Source organism: Saccopteryx bilineata, chromosome 5 (genome assembly GCF_036850765.1).
Source record: "Saccopteryx bilineata isolate mSacBil1 chromosome 5, mSacBil1_pri_phased_curated, whole genome shotgun sequence".
NCBI lineage: Eukaryota > Metazoa > Chordata > Mammalia > Chiroptera > Emballonuridae > Saccopteryx > Saccopteryx bilineata.
The window spans coordinates 241,329,614-241,346,916 of record NC_089494.1 but is presented as its reverse complement, the minus strand read 5'-3'; the positions used below and the strand labels follow the sequence as shown (position 1 = coordinate 241,346,916).

Sequence of the window (17,303 nt, the reverse complement as noted above, 5' to 3'; positions counted from 1 at the left end):
AAATTTGCACCTTCATCTATAAAAATGAAACAAATTCAGTAATATTTTAGTTTCAGGGTCCAATTTTTGATATGTTATTTATATTAATTGCTACCTTGATGCTTGGGTACCAAAATTCTTCTGTTCTGGATTCTAGGGCTTTAGTTTCTTAGTGCTCTCTCTCTTCTTAGTCCTTTCTAATTTTTCTTATTTTCTTTAAATAACCCTTGCTTATTTTCATATGTTTTTCCTGCAATCACTTCTTTCCTTAGGTGAATTCTCTGATTTTTTCACTCTGATTTGCCTTAATGACTGTGGCCTGTGGGGTTTTTGACAGCTGTTTTCTGGCTTGGTCTTTCCTTACTGAGCAATTACTACTCATATTATGAGATGGGACACAAGGATACTTTAGCTGTTCTTATTTATCAGTGCAAAAATTTTCAAAATATTAATTTTGACTCCTAGATCTACAGATTGTCCACATATCCTTAGAGAGCATTTTAGCTTATTATTAAGGATAACTAAGAAATAGTCTCTAACCTAGTGGTAGTCAACCTGGTTCCTACCACCCACTAGTGGGCGTTTCAGCTTTCATGATGGGCGGTAGCAGAGCAACCAAAGTATAAATAAAAAGATAGATTTAACTATAGTAAGTTCTTTTATAAAGATTTATTCTGCCAAATTTAGTGAAAATCCAACATAAAGTATTTGGTAAGTAATTATTATTATATGCTTTAACTTGCTGTAAATCTGCTTTATAAATTTTATAGAGTAAAGTTACTTCCTTACTTTATAAATCACCATTACTGTGAAACCGGTGGGTGGTTAGAAAATTTTACTACTAACAGAGATACAAAAGTTGGTGGTAGGTATATAAAGGTTGACTACCCCTGCTCTAACCTATAAATGACAAGGCTTCATCTGAATGAAGCATTCATTAGAAAATGAAAGCTTTCTGGTGCCTCTAGTATTTGAGGAAAGGCAGAAATGTGCTGATCATTTCAGCAAAAGATTAGTGTTCATATAATAATATACTCCGACACAGGCAACAGAATGTCTAAAAATTTAAAAGATTGATCACACTACATGTTGTTAAGGATGTGGAGCAAAGAGAAGTTTTATACAATTCTTTTGGGATTATCAATTGACACCACTGTTTTGGAGCATTTGCGGGCAATAGATACTAACGATAACCCTATACATAGCATGTGTCCAGCAAAATCTACTACTGATTTATATCAACTTAGCATGTGCAGATATATTCAGTGAAATATATGTTCATGAATGTTCAAAGAAGAAATAATGGTAATATACAAGCACTAAGAAACAACTCAAATACCAATGACAATATAATTACAAATAATGTCTTGTACACTTACATTTACATTAGAAGAATATGCAATATAAAATTAATAAAATATAACTATAGCACAAAGATTTAATGATCTGACAAATAAAATATTGAAAAAAAAGCCAGATACAAAAGATTAAATTATATAAAGTTCGGAGAGAGGGAAAACTAACATAGGCATTCTTTTTATTATAATATAATTTTAAATACCTTAATCCTGCTAAAGTGTGAAACAAATTGTGTATTTTTATTGAACTTATTGGGATGACATTGGTTCACAAAATCATACACGTTTCACTTATATGTGGAGTCTAACACAGGCATTTAAAAATAAGGATAGTTTCCATCTAAGGAGGAATAGTTAGTGGTTGGGAAAAGGGCAAAGAACAATTTACAGGATGCTGGTAATGCTTGATTTCCAGGACTGGATGATGATTCATGGGGGGTGTTGACTTTGTAGTAATTCATCAACATGTACACATGATTTTGAATATTTCTATATTATTTTAACTTCCAAAAAGTTTATTAAAGAGAAATTAAATTATTGGTAAATTATTCATTTAGACGTGTTCTAATGCATAAATTCTTTGCCATAAATTTTTAGATATAATTATCATTGACTGTTGAATAGGATTTAGGGCTTTCCAGAAACATTTTCTTGATAAGTTTTAGTACTTAGAATAGTGTTATGTGTGCTAAGCCAGAGAGGTAAGGCTATATACAGCAGCACATAATTTGAACAATGAAAAGGTTGTAGAAATAAAATCTCCAGAGTTGCAGAATTAAATTCATAGCCTTTATGAAGGAGTATTCACACCTCGTATCAGTGTGGGCAGTTACTACATTATTTACAAAGTGCAGCTCTTGTTCCTCTGGCTGTCTAAGCAAATCATTGGATATTTCTTGAGGACCTACAGTATCCAAGTCACTGCTCTCATCATTCCAGAAGTACACATAGTAAGGCACCAAGGCTCCTAAGTAACAGAGAAAAAACTAGAGGAAAAATTATAGTCTTATTTCATATATGTAGTTTGTAAAAATTTCCCTTCCTCGTTTTAAGCAGATTTATATTACTGATAAAAAGGAAGGTACACTTATGTAGCAAGAATGAAAGAAGACACAACAATCAAATCCACATTCAAATTATGATGACTTATATTTTTTGGTTAACTAGTTCCAATCACAGTTAATAAAGAATTGATATTATGAACTATGTAAAATAAATAATTCAATTTATTTATTTCAATGCACTTTACTGACCATGAGACAACTGACAACTGGCCACATACCTAAAATCTTATTATCAGTGTTTAGGTAGAGGTAGTCAAAGCAGGGAAAATAGGGAATAGAAAAGACTCTGTTTGAGGCAATAGGCATATGGTGCATTGTGCAGATAATGTTTTGTTGCATTGTACACTTGAAACCTGTATGGTGTTATAAAACAAAGTCACTGCTATAAATTCAATTAATAAAAAGAAAAAAGATAATGTATCTGTGTATTTCCATGTGGTGTACATGCTGAAATGATGTAACTTAATGGCAATATATAATTTAAATTTATAAATAATAGTAGTACTAAAAACTACTTTTACTCTTTATAGGTGTGTTTTTACACTCTTTATCTTGAGAGCTCAAATTATCAAAATAATTCATTATTTATACATAGCAGAGACTCATTAAACATGTTTAAAATTTTTTCCCTATAGAAACATTATAGCCTTAAAACTAAAAATTGAATTAATAAATAAAACCATCTGGCTCAATTTATCCAATGAACTGTTACAAAATCACTGTGGGTTTTATAAGTCAGTAATGCATCAATTAAGGAGAATTAAATATGATGTGATGTTATTTTCAATATCAAGATATGTTTATTGTTTCTCCAAATTTATTTATTAAAAATCTCAGAACATGTAAAAACTGATTAAAAACTATTTGAAAACTAAATAAATATCAGCCTTCAAGCTATTAGTCTACTTATAGATTACTTTATTTGAAATCAGTTAAGAACTATTAATTCATTCATATTTTTAAAGATAAAGCACTAGAGTTTCTTGGTGGATCGGAAATTAAAAAATCTTGCTTTTTTAACTTGACCATAGACAAGTTACTTAATCTCTTTGAATGTAAGTCCTCATCTGAAAAATAAAGATGTGTTGGACTCTAGGAGCTGTAAAATATATTCTAAGTTTAAATGTTTATAATTCCATTTATAAAATATTTGTCAATTCCGATTCAAAGATTTTGGAGATAGTAATGATTTTAAATTTAAACATAGGAGTGATTTATGTATTCCCACCAATTTTTGTTCATGGATGTCATACATCATTGATTTTAATATTCCCTTAAATGTTTAAAAATCAAAATCATTATGTTTACTGCCATTCTTAATTGCCTGCCCAAATGTCAACAGACTTCAATATTTGTCTTTTATAATAAAAAAAAGGCACACAGGAATGCAGTAAAGCAACAATTAAATTTAGAAAGAATAATTTTATTTTTGTGAGGTTTTTATTTACATAGAAAAATTTATGTGTTAATTATTGACATACCATGCAATTAACAGAACATTGAATATAATAAAAATGTTGGCATTTGAAGATGGAATTTAATTAACAATCCATTAATAGAAAACCAGGCAAAATATGCATCATTTAAATATTATCAAATGTTCCCAATGCCTGTGTATTTTGTTATCGTTGTTGAAAGTATGTCAAATACTATCTTGCATTCCAGGAGCTTTCAGTGAAAGATGTTATTCTTGTCAAGAAACTGTAGAAACCAGGGAGAGAATGTAAATGAGATTTTAGCTAGTTGGATGAACAATACCCATGCTGGGCACTCTAGATAGAACACAAGAAGTCTAAAGCAGGCTGTCACTCTGGCTTTAGCTTGTTTCTATGAAGGCATGGGAGCCCTATGGTGATGAATGGAGAGATTTTCAAAAATAATCAGAAATCTGTATTTACACACATCTTTGTGACAAAGACGTTAGGTTAATAATAAAAAGCAGCCTACTGTGTAACCCAAGCCCAACCCATTCAGAGTTAAACAAAATGTACTTGGGCAAAATTTTATTATACCAGAATTAATAAGAACTTCTATCATGATAAGATTTCTGTAAGAACTTCTATCATGATAAGATTTCTGTAAAAATATAGTATCTAGTCAACATAATATTAGGCTATGTGTATTTTCTAAGATGGGTGGTAACAGAGTTTAAACCTGGATATAAAACTTCTTCAATTTAGAAAAAGTAGAATTTTCAGATAATAGTCAAAGGAATTTTGAGTATTTTTCAGCTTTGAGTCAAGAAAAGTCTTTAAGTAGCAAATCCAGGAACCCTGGTTTGAGTTAAGGGTAGTGGTCGTGATCAGAAACTAAACTAGAGAATGTGGAGAGTGAGAGCCTTAAACGTGTCTTCAAAATGAAACAGGTGGAGAGTGTAAAATCATGGATCTGAAGGAAATGGCCCCAAAAGGAGACTTGCTAAAAAGTGACAGACTAATATAAGAACATACTTAGGAAGAAACAGAAACTAACAAATAAGATTCTAAAAGTTCTGTTTGCATAGATCACTCTGTTTTCTATCTCCCTCATTGTTTGCTATTTTACTGCTATTAATACTCCACACCCTGTGTCTCCCAGTGTTACACTGTCACAGCATTGCTTCATTTTCCCGCTCTGCTTAGAGTATTGCACGGGTATTGATATCATTATTTTTAAATCAGGTGTTCTGAGTTGGTAGATGGTATGCTCTGACCTTTGTGCTCTGCCAGTACCAGTACAAAGGTCATGCCAGCCAGCGTCTAAGATAATGGCAGAAATGCACTTTACAGGGTGATGAATAATCAGAGCACCATCACTACACAGGTAGCAGGTCAGAGGACAGTCAACAAAGTTGATTGGAAGCCACAGATCTGTTCTCAGTAAACATGAGAGTTGAAGATATTCTGAGTGAACTGAAGGTCAGCGATCTATTAGCAGGTTGACAGAGGTCCAAAGGGGGGTAATCCGGTGTCACAGCTATCCACTGCAGATGAAAGGACAGGTGTTGACTTCTCAGGAGGGAAGCAGTGTCAATCAATCTGACTTGTTCAAAGAAATGCTGTGCTTTTCTATTTGAGAATACATACACTCTTTGGGGGTTTTGTTCTTTTTTTTCCTGTCATCTGGACACTTCCTATTAATGCATAAGCAGATTTTTTTTTTCAAATTTCTATTCAATGTTATTTAAAAGCTATAAAGAAGCTACTTAAAGGTGATTGATAGAACACAGTGAACTCGTGTCCTAAAAAATGGGGCGGGATGATGAAGGTGCACACAAATGGATAAAACAAACATAATTTTTCAAAACTACCCTAATAAACTACACTAATAAACATTCTGCTTCAAAACAATAACTCAGTCCATGGCATGAAAGTAATCAGTTTTATAACAGAAAGATATGAGAGAAGATTTATACTTCCATTGAGGAGTACATAGGTTTCCTACCTTCCACTGTTTTGACAAGCCTAACTGCTGCTGCTATTTCCTCTTAAAATTTGTCACTGCTGACGCTTCTAGAGTTTTTGTTCTTTTCCTTTTTCCCATAAACTATATATTCCATCTTTTCAATTTCTTCCTCTTGCCTTTTAACCAAAACAAAAAATTATCCTTTAAAAACAATCAAAAGCACACAAGAAGAAAAATAAATCTCTAGATCTTGTATCTTCCCTTCTTATTGTCAAATTTTCTTTTTCCACTCTCATATTCTTCTTCTGGAAAGAACAGTCTATACCAGGGGTCAGCATACTTTTCCAGTAAAGAAATAGATAGTAAATATTTTAGACTATTCAGTCCATGACAGTCTCCACCACAACTACTTGTCTTCTGTTGTAGTGTATGTAATGGGAAAGCAGTCATAGATAATAGGTCAGTGAACAGAGTTACCTTTGTCTCAATGAACACTTTCTTTATAAAGTCAGGCGGTAGGCCGGTTTGACACAGAGGCCGTATTTTGTCGATTCTTGGCTATATTCTCATGGAATTTGCTCTCTTCGATCAGCATTTTCACCCTCATACTTTATACTTCCTTTCTCACCATTTAAGCTATTTCCACTATGCAAAACAAATAAAGTATACACGGTCCTTTTAAAATCAGACCTTCCATATAATTACTAGATTTCTTTTTTTTACTTTCTTAGAGACATTTATCCAATAATTCTCTTTCTCATCTAGCAATTTTTAAATTCCTCTAAATCACTGAGGTCAACAAAAAAGTAGTTATTTCTCTCATCTTTAAAAAGAAACAAAAATATCGACTCTACATCTCACAATGGTTATTGTCCTATTATTTTGATCTTCTTAAAACCTTTTTCTAAAGTCAGTCTCCAATTTCTTCTGTTCTTTCTTCAATCCACTCCAGTCAAGATTTTTGCTTTATCACTCCATTGAGACTTCTCCCATCAAAGTCACCAATGACTTCTACAAGGCAAAATCTAAACTTTAATCTTTGGTCCTCATTTTACTAGATGTGTAGGCAGTACTTGAGAAAGTGATATCTTCTTTAGATATAAACTCTTTTGTCTTTTCATTATAGTTGCTTTTCTTCTTATCTCCATGTTTACTTGTTCTCTGTCAATTGATTCTTGACAGGAAATGACAGCTAGAACTTTTTGAGTAAATTGTTAAATAAATGTAGTGAAAAATAAGCATTCTTATCTAACTTTCAAACTGAAAGAATAAGTTCTAGCAGATCACCATTAAGTATCATTTTAATGTTTTCTATATATACTCTTTATCAACTATAGCAAATTCTTTTCTATTATTAAGTTGATTAGTGTTTTTATCATGAAGGGGGGACTAAATTTTATCATTGCTTTATAGTATTTGTTCTGCTATCTGTATCTTATTTTTAGAATGTGTTTTGTCAGATATTATGGAGTATTAAAATATAATTATCTTAATAATGTTTCTTTAGAATCCTACTTTAATGACAGCAAATGTCTATGTCTACAATCCAGACCAATATTTCAGGTTGCATGAATGACACTGCCAATTTATTTTTTAATTTCAGTTAAGATATTAGTCAATTTTTAGTATTTTTTAACAAATTTCTTAGGAAAACTTGGTCCTTTCATAGAATAAGTGGTAATATGAACTTTGCTGTGCGTATCACTTAATCAAAATTGCCTATAATATTTTTATGATCTTTCTGCATAAATGCAACATTCAGCCACTTTGTTATCCCATCTGACTCTGTCCTCAGCATAGTTGATACTCCTACTTTCTTTTCCTTATATTTCTTCTTAACAATGATTACTTTCTAACTACTTTTTCTTAATTATTTTGTTCATTTTTGCTCTTTTCCTCAATAAAAATATAAGTTTCATGAGAGCATGTGATTGCTTGTTTTCTCACTGATACCCTGGCATTCAGAACAAATGGTTATTCTAGTGAAATGGAAAATTCTAGTGTAGTGTCAAGTTTTCTAGCATGGGTAGCATAGGAATACTAGAATAACTACTACTTTTGTCAAAAGAATAATGTAACTTTTATTTTTGTCAGTGGTAAGAGTGGGATAACTTAGAGTAAATTAAGTTGTAAATTGGTCACATGGTGTTTTAGACTGATTATTATTGTACTATGGTGCATCATTTTTTATATTATAATAAAATTACTTCTATTGTCCTTACCTTATTTTGTCATAATATCTGTTAGGAAAAATAACTGTTACATTGTAATTGGCATTGTTACTACTCTGTTAAGTAATATTTTAATATAAGAAAAATAAAGTTTAGAGATATTAAGAAACATTCACAAGTTATACAGTGGATAAAACAATTCAAATACTATTATTAAAATATTAAAATAAAAATATTAAAATAACATAAATTTAGTTAAAATTCTATATTATTGCAGTTTGTAAACAGAGTTGAGATTTTTACTTCACCGATTAGTATTTAAAAAAAATTATTTCCTTCAATCTACATCATGTGATTCTTACTGCAAAGTTCAGAAATAAGGTCCAAATATCTGTTTTTAAGAAAGTTACCCCAGAGATTCTGATGAATACCTTGATTTACAAAGCAGAGATATGCTTGATACTATTTCTTTTCAAATCTTAGTGTAGGATAGCAAGAGAAAAAATTATTTTAGTAGTGTGACTTAATTTAAACAACAGAAAATGGTGATAAGATAGTTATAAAATAAGAAACTGTCAGTGAATGGAACTTAACAGAATATGATGTTTACTTGTGTTAGACTTCAATTAGCAAAGCACAGAAACTATGGGTATGTTGAAGTAAGGGACTGAGCGTTACACACTTTTAGAGCAGGTGACAAAGAGCTGAAGAGGGATTAGGAAGATCAAGTTAGGGCAGTAACTAGCCCATGTGCAGGTGACCGTCTAGGTTTCCAGGGAAATCTACAGCCTAGGTACATTCAGCTACTAGAAAAGGATTATAGGAATATAGAGCACAATTCCATGGCAGAATGTTTTCTTTTTGTTGCTACTGCCATCCTCAGTTGATGAGATCCAGCACCCTGCTTCACATACATTCTATCTATATGTGCAAACAAAATTCAAAAAACAAAACAGGAAATAAACACTAATATTAAGAATGTCAGCCAACATAGTAAAAAAAAAAAGTGAGATAAATTTACTGCTGGTGAAATAAAATAATATTACTTTCTTCTAGAGCATTATCAGTCAAAATTTACTCTTAAGACAAAAATTTCCAGCTTCTCCTGCCTGCTTTTGAATGAAGAACACTATATGCCTGTGATTTCACTTCTAACTATTATCATAGTTTCTGTTATGTGTCTAAAGATGGTTATTATTTTGTTGTACTTTAGTTTTTCAATTATCTCTATTTACTTTTATTGATTCTGGCTTTGTGTTTGTCTATTTGTGGCAACTGCCTTTCCAAATTTGTAAAATAAAATACAACTAAATTAAAATTCTGGTTTTGAGCCAAGGGTGACTGTTATATCAGCAGAGCCAGCACTCAGAAAGGAGAGCTCTTAAGAGCAAGAAATGTACCCCACAGCACAACTGTATTAGTCTCTCATTTCCCATTATCAACAATGACCTTCAGAGCAAAATGGCGGCTGCTTTATTTTTGTCTCTTAAATATTGCATATTTTCACTTTTGTCCAACTATCTTCTGGAGTGGGAGCCTGGGAAACATAAATCCCAATATCCAAGTTGATAGCAGAAAAGTCTAGTATATATGGGGAGAAAAATAAAAAGTTAGGTTTGAATGATGACTCACAGAGTAATAGGGCAATATTTTAAGGATTAAGTGTTCTGACTTAAATGAAGTAGGTCAGAATTGGGGTATGCTTGGTAGTAAATCTAATTCATTTTTCTTTCTAATTCACTATTTCCAAATTCACATCCTGGTTAAAATTTATTCATGATATTTAATAAGAGTACAAATAATTACAAAGCTAAAAAATAATAAAAAATATTTAAGTTTGTGTTACATATATTGACTTGTATTTTATTGGGATTACACAATTTCCATCCGTGGCCTGTTGGTATCACACAACTATGAGCTACGCTCCTATTATGGTCCTATCTTCTATATTCTATATCTTCTCTTATGCTACACGATTGAGCAGTTCTTGGACTTTTACCATGAGACATGACGTAATTTCTACTTTGTGTAACATTCCCACTTATTTTCTTCTCTCCTTTACTTTGAATGAAGTCAATTTTATATCTCCCTAGTGCAACTATGCTTTTCATTCAGTTATTAAAAACTTCTTTTAATATCAAGTGATTTTTCATTTAAAGAGTGTAAATTGTCTTTCACACATTGTCTTTTACATTTCCTTCTCATTGAGCTAAGCTTTTGGTATCTATTTTACTTGTAGGAAATTTAATTATACCATTAATTATATTTTTCAGAAACTGACCGCTTCTACACTATATTTCCAAAAAACATTTCCATTCATTCATATTCAGCTCTTTGTTCAGACTTGTCTCAAGGACATTTTCCCATTTTTAACAATTGTGTTATTCAGATTATGTAATCTAAAAAAGGCATGAGAGTTCGACTGTAAGAGCAGATACAGAAATCAATCAATGAAAATTGGGATTGATAACAGGTGTAAGTTCAAATAGAGATTTGAAAACAGGTGTTAAGCTCAAACCAGAAAATAAAATCAACCTCTATTTCTTAAAATATATAGGCTATAAGAATTAAGATAAAATGGCTCAGAATGCTGACATGTAATTCAATTTATTGCGTGTAATAGAAAGTGCTAGGCAATTATCAGAATCCATTAATAGGATCAAGTTGTAAAGTAGATATGTGATTATGCAAGAATCCACATACCATCATATACTATCGCCTGTGTCTGCTTTTCCCATTAGAACAAAAGCTCTTTTACATGTCATTTATTTTGTTGCATCCTGTCACTTCTGCCAAGAAACTATCACAGGGATTTGAAACAAACATTGCTTAACGACTCATTATTGGATAATTAATTAATTAATTTATAGCTCTAGTACAAGAAATGCCATAAAAAAAAAACAAAGCCAAGTTTACAACTACTCAGAGTAAACTGTGAACAATAGAATCCAAAATGATGCTTTTCATAATCAAAGCAGTTACTAATGTTTTGAAGTTTTTACCCTAATTTCCATCAAGCTTTTCAAAATGTTCCCATACACTTCTTTGGTTTTATGGCAATACATCTATTTCTCTCACGCTTTATGCTTCCAAATGAAGATGAAAAATCAATTACTTCTGAACTGAAGATACTGAATGCAGTTGAAATGGGATTCTCACATTAAGTTTGCAACCCACATTGTAATTCTAAGAGACGATCAAATTTAAAGTTTATGTGCTTTATAGAAAATTAAGCTGAGTCATGCTAATACTGTGTCGCCAATATGATACTTTGTCTTTAGTGCATTAAACAGAAATTCTTACCATTGGTCTCCCAATGTCTAGCTGTATTAATAAAACCTGCTGCCATTATTTAAAACATGACTATATCCTAACACTAGTAAGATGATTATGGGTGGTAGTAGCTAAAAGTTTTAGAGGGGGTCAGAAAAGAAAAAGGTAAGGATTATTTGGACAAACCTTTTATCAAAGCAATAAAACGAGCTACCCAGGAACATCTCAACACAACATTTCCACTCAAGTATCTTAACCATTGCTAATATAGCTCTTTTATTCATTTACATTTTGTCATAAATATCAAGATTTTTAAAAATGTCCCCATTCAAAAAAATTAAAAGCTATTAATTAAAAATATTATTCTAAAAGAGTTTTTCTAGAAAAAATATTTTCTTTAGATTTATTTGTAATATATTTATAACTATTAGTCTGTGGAATGAAGTAAATTTATCTAAAAATATCATATGCAAACTTTAAAACTTCCTATATTCATTTATCTATTCATTCTTTTAACTATTAGTTTTTGACCCTTTACTATGTATCAGACTCTGTTCTAGGAACTATGGATACAAAAGACACTTTTTTCTAGATCCTAGAGTCTATGAAAGATAGAGTCTAATCAATATAAATAAGTAAAATATAAAGTTTCTTGCTTTAGCATTTTTGATATTCTGGCCCAGACAATTATTTGTTGTGGGGACCATCCTCTCTGTGTTACAGGGTTTTTTGCAGCATTCCTGGTTTTACTCATTAAATACAAGATCTTCTTTCCCAGTTACAAAAATCAAAAATGTTGCCAGGTATTATCAGATATCTCCTAGAGGACAAAATTGCTTCTGGCTAAAAACCATCAATACAGAGTCTGTTAGAAGATAATAAGTGATTAAAAAAAAAAAGAACCAATAAAGCTGAACAGATGATTTTTCTTGACATAGTGATTGGGAATTATTGCTTTCTTCTGTTTGTGGCTCAGCTCAGAACAACAGAAGGAAATGGTTGGGAAATAGTCCTTTACTGAGCAGCGGCTTCCTAAGAACAAATTCATGCCATGGAATGGGAGGATAAATTTTTCATGGAAACTTAGCTGTCTGCTTCTTAACTAATAGTGGCAGAAACAAGTCAGGAGGATTAATGTAGTATCCAGAAAAAAAATTTAAAAATTTTATTGTTGTACTATTCTAATTTCTCCCAATATTTGCATTTCCTAGATTCTCTAACCCTCTTTAGGATCTATCATTTTTTTCTTTCTTTATTTACTAATAATTTCCAAAACAATGATATACTCTTTTAATAATTGGTTTAGGTATACATACTGATTATAAAGGAAAGCGGCATGATCTCCAATTTTATAACGCCTATGTTGATTATAATATAGACCAGGAAAAGCTATAGTATTAATGATCATAGTAAAAACTATAATAAAAATTATATTTAGTGGGTACTTACTATATGGTAGGCACTATGAAAAATGATTAGCAAAGATGAACTCAAACTTCTCTGGGAAAGGCACTCATTAATTGAATGACTCATTGATTTCTATTCATTTATTCAACAATATTTCTTCAAAATTTCTTGTATGCAAAGTTCTGTTCTAGTTCTGGGTTTGCAGTATTGAATAAAACAAAGTAACTCTTGCCGAGGTTTTACATTCTAGAAAAGATAATTTAGTTTATTGTTTACACTTACAGGCAAGGAAATGAAGGCTTAGAGTGGTTTAATAACTAAAACATTTAATGGTAAAGCTCTATTGAACACCTTGTGCATTCATTCTTAATGTTAACCTCACCACATATCTAGTGTCAGCTTGTTCTTGCAGAGTTTGAACCTCTAAATATCACCTTTATTCACATCCACCTCAGAAATACTATGTTACAAAATTACTTTAAGCTCTTTCTCCTTTTGGAGAATAATCATTTAGGAAAATGATATGAAGATAACGAGCTAGTGTTCTATCTATCAACAATGTACATATATAGCACTGTGTGTGTATATAATATAGACATGAACCATTTTACTTAGCCATTGGATATATACTATATTCACATTTATTTACTTTTCATACAGATATGAGAATTTTCAACTCAGCATTACTGTAAAAAGATGTGAATGCTGTAATTAAATATGCAAGCCTTGAGTAATTTTTTTTCTGAGTCTAAAAAAATTTGCACATCTGAGATAAACCATTTAAGTCACTTGATTCAAGATTGCTGATGTCTTTTTTCCTCTATTTTTATTCTCATTTTTTTCTTTCCTTATGTAACAGACAAGCCCACAGTTAATCTTGGTTGAGTAAATATGAAAAGATTCAAAAAATATTAGTTTATTTTTGAAAAATAATTGATAAGTTACTCTAAAAAATAACATTTCTTATTTGTTATCTCTATTAATCATTTCAATGACTACCTTACAATTAAAGTTCTTTTGTTTTTAATTTTAAATTAAGTGAGAGTCAGGGAGGCAGAGAGACAGACTTCTGTATGTGCCCAGTCTGGTATCAACACAGCAAGATCCCTACAGGGCAATGCTCTGCTTAACTGGGGCTGCTGTTCTGTTGCTCGGCAACAAAGCTATTACAGCACCAGAGGCGAAGCCATGAAACCATCCTCAGCACCAAGGGCCAATTTGCTCAAGCCATTTGAGCCATGGCTTCAGAAGAGGGGGAGAGATAGAAAGAGAAAGGGGGGCGGAGTGGAGAAGCAGATGGTTGCTTCTCCTGTGCGCTCTGACCGAGAATGAACCTGGGACTTGCACATGCTGGGCCAATGTTCTACTGCTAAGCCAACCAACCAGGGCCACAATTAAAGTTTTGAACTCCATTTTTTATGATGAGAATAAAATATTTTGCTTTGCTTATTTATTTATTTTTTTAGCCATGTGTTTTACAAAGGCAGCATCAATGAGACTGCTACCATCACTAGAATTACATATTTTCTTTTTGACTCCACAGTTTCTAGCACTAGATGAAGCATGCTAAGATTACTTTCTGGAGCACAGAGGTAAAGCAGTCAGATGAATTTGTGGTCAAAATACAAAGGATCTAAGTACACTTGTTTGGAACTTAAGTGATGACTTGTCAGAGACATACTTTCACCACTGTCATTGCTTTGGGTTTGGGTTTGATGAGTAGGGACCATGGGTATGCAATTTTAGTATGACTATCTACTACAGATGGAAAGCATTCCAGAGGACCTATCATTGAGGCAAACCACATATTACTAGTGTCTGAATGGTTATCTCCAGCACCATATTTAATATGTATTAGTGATTGTTATGGTATTTGTGAACATCAGTCCTATCAATCTAGATAGTATATGTTTACTAACATAGGATTAAGCAGCATGAAAGAATTTCATCTCTAAAAATTGGTAAACAGTACAGACCTTGAACTTGGGGCTCTTGAAGCCATTCCAAATAATGTTATATATAACAGCAATATTATTAAAATAGTTATATAGTCTCTTAGTATAACTGTATCAAAAGTGGATACTAGCAGTCCATAACCTTAACCACTAACTGGTAGTTAAAAAATAGTGAAAGTGATGTTAGTGAAGTATAGGGAATACATTTATTTCTGTTGCAATAACTATAGGACCAGTTGGGCACTGGAAATATTGAGGGAACACTAAGGAAAGCATATGACTGTCTAACCACTAAGCTGTATACTTGAAACTAACACAAAATAAAATTGAAAGAAAAAAAGAATAAAAATAAAAAGTGAATACTAATTTAATGTATAAATCATATCACATTTGTTGATGAAATAGTTTTAGATGTAATCAGTATAAGTATGTTTACATTTTATATCATTTTGAATATTTTTTCCACAATAAGCTGACTATAAGAGACAACTAAGTGCTACAAATATGTCTGAACTCTATCCACAACAATCCATTATTTCAAAGAAAAGCCACTATTAAAAAAGTATAGTTTTTGTTTTTTGCAATTTTTCATTTTCACTGTAAACTTAGTATCGTGCTCACTTTCTCTTTTCATTTACCAAGACACGTAACATCAAATATGAGATCATAATTTATATCCAGAAAATATATTTGTTGGTAGGAGGTAAGAACAGCCAATTGCTACAATGGAGTTATCATGAATTCCTTTTTATCTTTGTCTAATTCCATGTCGTCCTAGAAAAGGTTGAAATATACCTCATACTAATTCAGGAATATATATACACTAGCGTCCCATTACAGTTCATCTTCCCTATCCTAACTTCCCTGTTCTCCTCAAGGGTAAGTTTGCACCAATTGGCAAACTGCTCTTTTCATTATTACTGTGACATTCAGTTTTGCCAATGAGTTCTTAGATGGATGGAATAAGTTATTTATGCTAATTAATGATAGTAAAATGCTCGTAAATGTTAAATCACATTCCTCATGTAAGAAAAAAAGCCTTTCCCGGGGGCTTTTGGAGTGTTTCTTTCTCTCATAACTCTCACCTGAAATCTCCTATATTAACATATCTGACATTTCCATATCGGAATGCTAATTTGATTAAGCAAGCACAAAATGAAGGCAAATAAGTGTTCTTTTGCTCTTTCTTGGGATAATGTCAAGATCCAGGATACAAATCTTCCCTTTGTCTCATTCATCTTTTCTCTCTCCCTCTCTTCTTTGCTTCATTCTTTTTTCTTTTGCCTCTTTTTTTTCTCCATAATTTTGCCTTTAGCCAGTCAAGTAATTATTTTTAAAAATGTGTTAAAAGATTTATCATTTACCTGTTCCAGTGTAACAAACCACCAAAGTTTAAAGGCTAAATGATCAAACATTTATTCACCTCATAATTCTGCAGGTTGGTGCTGGTCTGGACTCATCCGAGTGCTATTTCTCATCTGGGTCAGACTCAACTGGCATTTATGTTTCTGTAATCAGTTGACAAGATGGCTGGAGGCTGTCTTGCCAGGTAACCACATTCACCTGTCTGGATTACATCTGGCTGTCAATCTGGAGATGAAAATTGTTGGGTCATCTTTTTCTTATCGTTAAACATGTGAGCCCAGGCTATTTCACATGAAATCTGCAGAGTTCCTCCAGCAGTAACGGAGGACAAATTTCAATGCACATACTGTTTAAAAGTATCTTCTTGTGTCATGTTTTAGCATCATCTATTTATTAGCCAAAGAAAACCACATGATAAGCTGTCCAACTAAAAAACATCACTTCAAAATCTTCCACAAGAACATGTGTTTGCTGGTTATCTCTGTTGGTACTGAAAACAAAATTCTTATAATAGTGGGCGGCACAATGTCTAGCAGCACATTAGGCAGAGTGATTAACTTTAGAGCATAGAGAAATTACCAGTTTTGAAATACATTATCTGCTTTGTCTGTGGATTTTCCTACCCTACCTTAATCAATAATATGATTCAAGGATATGACATGTTGTTCACTATGTCAGTGAAGATACTGAAGTTGAGATTCTCTTCTTGCTCATTGACCACAGAGACCGTGAGGAGCAGAGCCAGGATCTCGGTAGAAGAATGCTTTGGGGCATAGACTGTGTTTTTCCTTTGTAGCATGCTGCCATAAGTAAATAGACCCCTTCCGTGACACAGAACGGTCAAAATTCATTGAAGCTACAGACCACCAACAAACCAAGTGCCATCTCTGTCTAAAGGAAACAACCGTACTCTTGAATGGTTGGTTATTAATGCTTCAGCAGCTGTCTTTAGCTCTCATTAGCTGCCCCCGGGGACAACTAAATTAAACAAAGTAAACATTAAAAATAAATTAATTCCTAAAAACTTTATGAGCATGGAAACTAAAGGCCATATGAGTGCTGTTCTTAGATCATTGACATCAGATATTTCACTTCCTTAAAGTCTTGGTTAGATATTTAAGCCCTGAAGCAACCTGGTGATTTTTTTCTCACTCCCGCCTATACAAAACATTGTCTGTTTACTATTATTTCTCAAATCTTTCTGCTTATTTGATTAACATGTTAGCTTTAGGCTTGCCTGCAGTCTTGCTCTTTTAAAATCTCTCTGATCCTTCTTCTTTTTTGCAGGTCCCATGGCCCAAAGTGAATGCCTCCAACTGCCTAAGCTCTTTCCTGACCATGTGCAGC

General features: G+C 32.3%; 1 pseudogene; it reads right to left on the bottom strand.

The window, feature by feature from the left end:
- LOC136306665 (S-phase kinase-associated protein 1 pseudogene) overlaps positions 1-16,755 on the bottom strand; it is a 59,529-nt pseudogene extending 42,774 nt beyond the window's left edge.
- Between the last annotated feature and the right edge of the window lie 548 nt (positions 16,756-17,303).